The following is a 7500-nucleotide window of genomic DNA, read 5'->3' on the forward strand; positions in this document are numbered from 1 at the left end:
TTTTCAAGGTTTCTCACAATAATCCGGCCATACGGAGTGTGAAGAAAGACAAGTTCATCAAATATATCCATATAATATTCAACGTTTCGTTTACATAGAGACATTTTTAGGAAAAATCTGGAATATACGAAAAAAAGAGGTTACAGTGCTTACAAAAAAGAAGAGAGAGAGAAATGACACTTAAGTTCACTTGCGCAGGCTTATATATAGTTTAGGAGATCTGAGACCTTGTCCTAACGGCCATTTGGGGTAGGGGGTGGGGGCGGTGGAGGGAGTGTGAGAGTGGTGGCGATTGTGACGTTGCCTCTACCTGAATAGCCTCCTGGTGTCACCCACTCACTGTTCAGTCCTGCCTCAAGGCAATGTTCAGTTTTAACGGGACACCGGAGAGTGAAGAGTCTCCCATGGATGCGGAAGATGTAGAACTACTTGCGACTGCCTATGCTGCAGTGACATGCAAGTCACGTAAAACTTGCTTATTCTAGTTGTAGAGGACTGAGTCAGACCTACACTACTCTCTTTTTTCACATGAATTACTATATTTTTCATAGTGAACTTGAAATAGCCTGGATGAGATTCACTCTTTTGTAGATTTATATTTCTTGTATGCGAATATTCATGGTTGTGTGTGATGTATTTGTTGCCAATATTCAAATCATCTTCTCGACGACCCTATTCCATACCAGAATACTTATCTTTTCATTTATGCTATTGCCAGATTAATATCTTAATCGATGTATATTCTTTCATTGCATCGCTATGAATTATTTCTATTGCTCCTACGCGTACCCGATGCTACATTCCTCAATTCAAATTCGTGTTTATATCAGACCCATATGAGGTGACCGTTTAGTACCGTATTGGACCGGTTAGGCTGGGAAGCAGTAGCCTCTTCCTACTCTTCTTAGGAGCTCCTCATGTTGATTTTCTTGGTCACTAAATCTCGGGTAGCTGCACCGTTCTTTTCTTTTAAGTTTTCGACAAACAAGTCATACGCTGCATTTTTTTTTTCTAACTTTCTCTGAATACTCTCTTGATTTATTCCAAAGATACGTATTTTTCTTGTATGTCTCAATAAGTTTGCTAAAGAATCGCCATTCTTCTTCGGTGGTGCAGCTGGTGCTCAGTGCGAAAGACATGCTTACGGTACGCTGCCGATTGCTGTACTGAGCGGCGGCCAGATAGGCCGCCTCTTGTGCCCATACACGTCCTGAAACGGACATTAGTCGGACGGAGCCAACCTGTCAGCCACATGTTCGTGAGGCCGCCTCATGTGCCCATTTACGCTCAAACTGGCCTGAACCGGACGCTGAATACGTAGTCCTCTTGCTGAGGGTGGTTCTGTGTGCCCTGTAAGGTCCCCTAAATTACTCAACAGATTTATGATATGGGTCACCCCAGGTTAGAAAAAAGAAAGAAAAAAAAAAAATGGTAGACATGGGGAATCATGGTAGCAACTTGGGAAATCATTCGTTTGTAAATGCCCCTAAATGTTACCGAGAGCCGAAAAACAAGGATTTCCAATTTACATCATAAAAGTTATAAACCATATAAAAAGTATCAAAAGAGCTGCAACTTGTGTTTCTCAAACGTTGTTGTGTTTATACACATTACATATAGTACCTTTCATGAAATTTAATGTGGACATTTAACATAAAAATATCAAAAACAAAATAAAATATATCATTTTAATTAAAAGACCATGCAAAATAATTCGGACCAAGTTCCTTTTGATATTTAACAATGTAGCATTTTGATTACTTTTTCATATTACACACATCTAGTCATATTATGTGTATTACAGAATTCAGACAATTCAGATTGTACCAAGCAATTCACATTGTATGCAGTAGAACACAATTAATAATGCACATATTCATTTTTAGAAATTCCATCTTATGAATTATTCATGTTTTCTCAGGCACGTTCAAACAGATTATAGTCTATTGGGTAGATATAAGTGAATACATTCCTTTTACGGATCTCACAGAGTTGGACCCATTCAATACTGCTACAACTACATTTAATCCAAATATGCCACATTCAGTCAAGATGGTTTCTGCACCCCCTCCACGCAAATACTTCCCAATGGACCCTAGGATTATTTTTATCATGTGGAATGAGCCTATGCACAAGACTAGATTTGAGAACTCCATTGGTCGCTGCAGCATAATTTCTCTTACAATATGGTACACGCCTTCATCACAAGTCACTGCCATCTTTGGTTGCTGTAGTTGTTCCAACACATTTTGAAAGTGTTTCAGTGCTGTATAGACAGTAGCATACTCTGTCACAGGGCTGGGAAGCAATGGGAGGAATCCAACTATTATTTTTTTTTAATATTCCCATCTGTGACAATAGAATTGAATGCTGCCCATGATGGCATCGTCTGATTAATTATCACAGGTTGTGCCAATGTCACTTTTGGATACATCCAGCTGACTCAAACTCTTGGCAAGATCCTTTTTCTTGATTTCATCATGCTTGCATTTTGCCATTTTATATAACGCATCTGGAACAGTAAAGGTTTCGGGTAGGTCTGGTTTTCTTGCTGGCTTCATGAAATCAATCAATGTCTGGCATGGGAGCCCCATGAATTACATTTTAGTGTCAGAGATGTTTGGTTTCACCCTTGTTGAGACAGGTTTATCCTGGAAGAGCACTGACACAGTATCATGACTTCCTCCTACTCCTGATATTGTTGCCTCTTCATGGTCGAAAATATCAAAGGCTCCTATGGTGAACATTTCTGGGACAAAGTGGTTAGGGAGTGGAACATTTCCCTGGGCTGACTGAACTATCAAACTTGCCATGCCATTATGATACCGAAGAATTTCATCATAGCTAATAGTGAGGCCAAATCGATTATACCCTTTGATGAGAGTAGAACTTTTGCAAGCCTCATGTATAGTCTGAGCATTCATGATGTGTAGAGGTGTTCTTTACCTACCATGATGGACATTGTAGTAGAGTATCTGGTACAGTGCAATCATTCGTCTTCTTATCCTGTGAGATATAGTAGACTGACCATCATCGTCTTCACCATCAACATCATCAGCCATCAGTCCTTCAACTTGTGGGAATTGATTGGGATCAAACTGGAACAAGACTCCGAGGAATTTCAACACTACAGGAGGTATAACAATGCTGTTCCATGACTTCTCCAGGTCGTTTGCATCACAAAATTTGTCTTTCAGGTGGAAATCTGCCATCAATGCTTCCCGAATCATTTTGGCACAAGCGGTAGTAATGGGATCAATAGATCGTATTGTGTCCGCCATGTCCTCTACTGATGTGGTATCCTTCAAGAACACCATAGCAGACTTGTTTGCCTCTCTTGGAAATGAAATCGATAAATTTCCCTTGTAATGATGACAAAGCAAGATGCGTAGTTCCCTATTGCTAAAGATACATTGTACTCCACTACCAAGCACATTTGCCATGTCTCCAATGTCACAAAGAGGATACCCAACACCTTTAAGGAGATTAGCATCTACAGAAGCAATAAGTTCATGAAATACCTTCATTTTTGGAGAAACTTCTTGTCGGGGTCACTACATTCTGTATCTTTCTCTTATCTACGGATGTATGACTTGATACAGTTTTTGTGACACAGCAAATCTGCTCCAAATACGGAGTGAATGTCTTGAAGATCACATGTTCTTGTGTAAACGTCATCTTGATAAAATGTTGCTTTAAGGAATACTTCTGATCTGTTGCTTTCTGCAATGCGGAACTTTTCACATACACCTTTGTGCTTGAGCTGACCTCATATGACACATGCTGTTGAATAAATGTCTGCAGGATTAGGGGACTCACGTGGTTCTATCTTGGATCGTGTGGAGAACCTTTTGCTCTGGTCACCAGTAGTCTCTACACTGCCAGACGTAGAGCCATGGGATAGTTTTTTGTCACTAATTCTATCTAAGGTCTTTTTCAATGTGTATTTTTTGTAGCAATCATTGTTCATGTAATAAACAAAGTGTGAAGTGTTTCCTTGCAGCAGCCGCTCATGAACAATATCTTGTCTGATATTTGCCGCTTGAAGAATACGCTCTCGGCCATTTTCAGTGCTGGTCACCGCACAGTTTGTGATTTGCTGGCATATAATGCACCTCTGAAAGTTTGTTTCTGACAGTCTTCTCCTCTTTAGTGGAACGCCCTCCATGATGTTAGTTATTTACCTGAAATAGAAAATAATTCAATAACTAATATGCATCTACTCTTCATGTGTCAAAAAATGTGAAAAAGCGATAATGTAATGAACAAAATTGTTGATTTTTCACTGCCTTGCTGAAAAATGAAGAAAATGTTATTAAAGAGATCTCAAAATATAATCATTCCTATGCACAAAAACATGCGTATTGGCATTTACATTTAACATATTCACAGTAGAATAGTGACGGAAATTTCATACGAGGTAGCCGTTTTTGACGTAAATTAAATCATGATTTCCAGAGTTGCTACCATGATTCAGAATGTCTACCCAAGTTTTTTTTTACACCTGAAGTGGTCCCTAACATGAAACTATTTAGTAATTTAGGGGACTTTGTAGTGCAAATAGGACCCCCCTTAGCCACTGGACTAACGGGGTTGGAGAAGGAGTGTAGATTTTACCACACAAGCCTTGCGGGAAAGGGAATTGTCGTTGAGTAGGCAAATGTTTGAAATCATGTTAGATTATATTATTTTTTTCTACTATATATAGAGTTTCTAAAACTTTTAGACTATTTGTGTCTCTACTATTAAATATTATTTCCGTGCCTTTAACCAAGTTCTTCCGGTTAACGACGCATGGTAATATTGCATATGGTGTTTCATAGCGCCATTTTATTAGTGCATGGAAATTTGCCTAACAAGACTGCATCTGGTATGTCCAGTGTAGCTAGAGTTACGACGTACGCAGTCCTCGTTTAAACTTTTACAATTATATATTACATTGGTCTTACAAGTGACCTCAGTATTGCAACACAAATTATTTATCATAACCAATGAGCTAGTTTCTCTTTAGGGGTGGCGTGACAGTTCTTAGTAACGATACCTTTTATTAAATTTTCGTCTTTTTTATATGCCTCTGAGAAAATGTAATGGTAATAAATGTTAATGAACCATGACATCACACGCACGCACACACACACACACACACACACACACACACACACACACACACACACACACACACACACACACACACACACACACACACACACACACACACACGCACACACACACACACACACACACACACACACACACACACACACACACACACACACACACACGCACGCGCACACACACACACACACACACACACACACACACACACACACACACACACACACACACACACAAACATATATACATACACTCACAAATAAACACACGCTCATAGACATGTATGCACACACACAAAACATAAACACAAAACATACAGACTTTCATAGAGACACAAACACACACTTATGCTTTAACGAAAAATACACATACCCACACAAACACACACACTCGCCTGTAAGCATATATATATATATATATATATATATATATATATATATATATATATATATATATATATATATTTATATATGTATATGCGTAAGTAACCACTAGGAAAAGTAAACTAACGAAGCAGAGCGCTTTCGTATAATTACATCTTCAGTGCAGATACAAAGAAGGAATTATAAAATGAAGAAACAAGGTACAGAATATATGACATAGTGAAGAGGGCATTCGGAGAGGTAGGGGAAGAAATACACGTGACGGACCAGTTGACTGGGATAACGCTAAAGTCATCACATACAACAACATAACAGAAAGAAATTTAATTGAATGCAGTTTGATCAAATCTAGTAAGGGGGTAAATGTTAATCTTCATTAAGGTTTGTACAAATTAGATAGTTACATTTCTCATGAAATTTCAAAATTATTTAAATTATAATATGAATTATGAGCAGTTGTCCCATACATGTTGGTTACCAGGACGGTTCAAACGTCCGTCACGTGTACTTCTTCCCCTACCTCTCCGAATGCCCTCTTCACTATGTCATATATTCTGTACCTTGTTTCTTCATTTTATAATTCCTTCTTTGTATCTGCACTGAAGATGTAATTATATGAAAGCGCTCTACTTCGTTAGTTTACTTTTCCTAGTGGTTACTTACGCATTTGTGAACACACACTCCTAGTGTTTTTATTGCATATATACACACATATATATATATATATATATATATATATATATACCTACGCAAAAACACACACATACACTCAGACACGCACACGCACACACGCACACACACACACACACACACACACACACACACACACACGCTCACACACACATAAACGTACCCACACACACTCACACACACACACACACTTCGGTCGAAGTGACAGTGAAGTTTGGAACTACAGGGAAACTTCAAGTTTCGTCGATCTCAACAACGAGGGAGTACCCTTGTTGTATTAATAGGGAAGGGAAAAGCTCGTGGTGTAGTGGGTAGGTGAAGAAAAATGAGAAAGGGAGGGATTACTGATGAAAATGGAAGATAATGAGGAAGGGGACGAACGGGCCCCAGACGTTATAAGTAGTGTCAACAAAAGGTGTGCAGAACACACAGACGAGGTAGAATAGGGGAGTAGAGGTGTCAAAAGCAAAAATATAGATAATGGCTGCTCAATGGAAAGAGAAGATAACTTCTTTTATGGATTTAATGAGGGAGGAGATGACAACCTCCCCCGACTAGTAAATCTAGAGGATAAAAAAAAAAAAAAAAAAAAAAAAAAAAAAATGAACGAAGCATGGGAGGTTAGGTTTAACCAATTACCACTAGTTACCCAAAGAGTTGGTAAACTGGAAGAACTAAAGAAGGAGAATCAAAACCTAACTAAAAACATAGAAGAATTAAAAAGACAGTTAAAAGAAGTAAAAGATGAGAATGAGGATTAAAGAAGAATAAAGAGAATAATGAGTCCATAGCAAAAGAAACACAGGGTTGGAGAAAAGTCTAAGAGAACAACAAAATTATATTTAGAGGTATAGTGACACAGCATATGAGAGAAAGAACTAAGGACACAGTTATTAAAGTGATGAGAGAGAAGGAGAATATAGTAAGAGACTTAGCGAACAAAAAGAAACGTATAATTATATTAGGGATGGAAGAGAAGCATAATCCAAATAGGACCACAAGAGTAAAAGAGGAGATGGAAAAGGTAAACAAGATATTAGAAGTAGTTCAAGAGGATAAACAAGATAAAGGGAAAGAAATTGAAGAAATATATAGAATAGGGAAATACAATACAGATAAGACCAGACCAATTAATGTTAAATTCCGGTCACAAAGGACAGCAGAGAATATCTTAGCAAAAACAGGGAAACTAGCAGACAGTGATCAATAAAAACAGATATGGATAAAAAGAGAAATGAATAAAGAGGAAAGAGAGGATGAGAAAACAAAAAGACTAGAAGCTAAGGAAAAACACGAGAAAAGAACAGAGTCA

General features: G+C 38.1%; 1 protein-coding gene across 8 annotated transcripts in view; it reads left to right on the forward strand.

Moving 5' to 3' along the window:
* The window catches only part of LOC143020629 (monocarboxylate transporter 9), a 541387-nt gene that overhangs the window by 268648 nt on the left and 265239 nt on the right, over window positions 1-7500 (forward strand). The window lies entirely within an intron of this gene.

This window comes from Oratosquilla oratoria, chromosome 40, assembly GCF_046742065.1.
Source record: "Oratosquilla oratoria isolate Oo_2021 chromosome 40, ASM4674206v1, whole genome shotgun sequence".
NCBI classification, from domain to species: Eukaryota; Metazoa; Arthropoda; class Malacostraca; order Stomatopoda; family Squillidae; genus Oratosquilla; species Oratosquilla oratoria.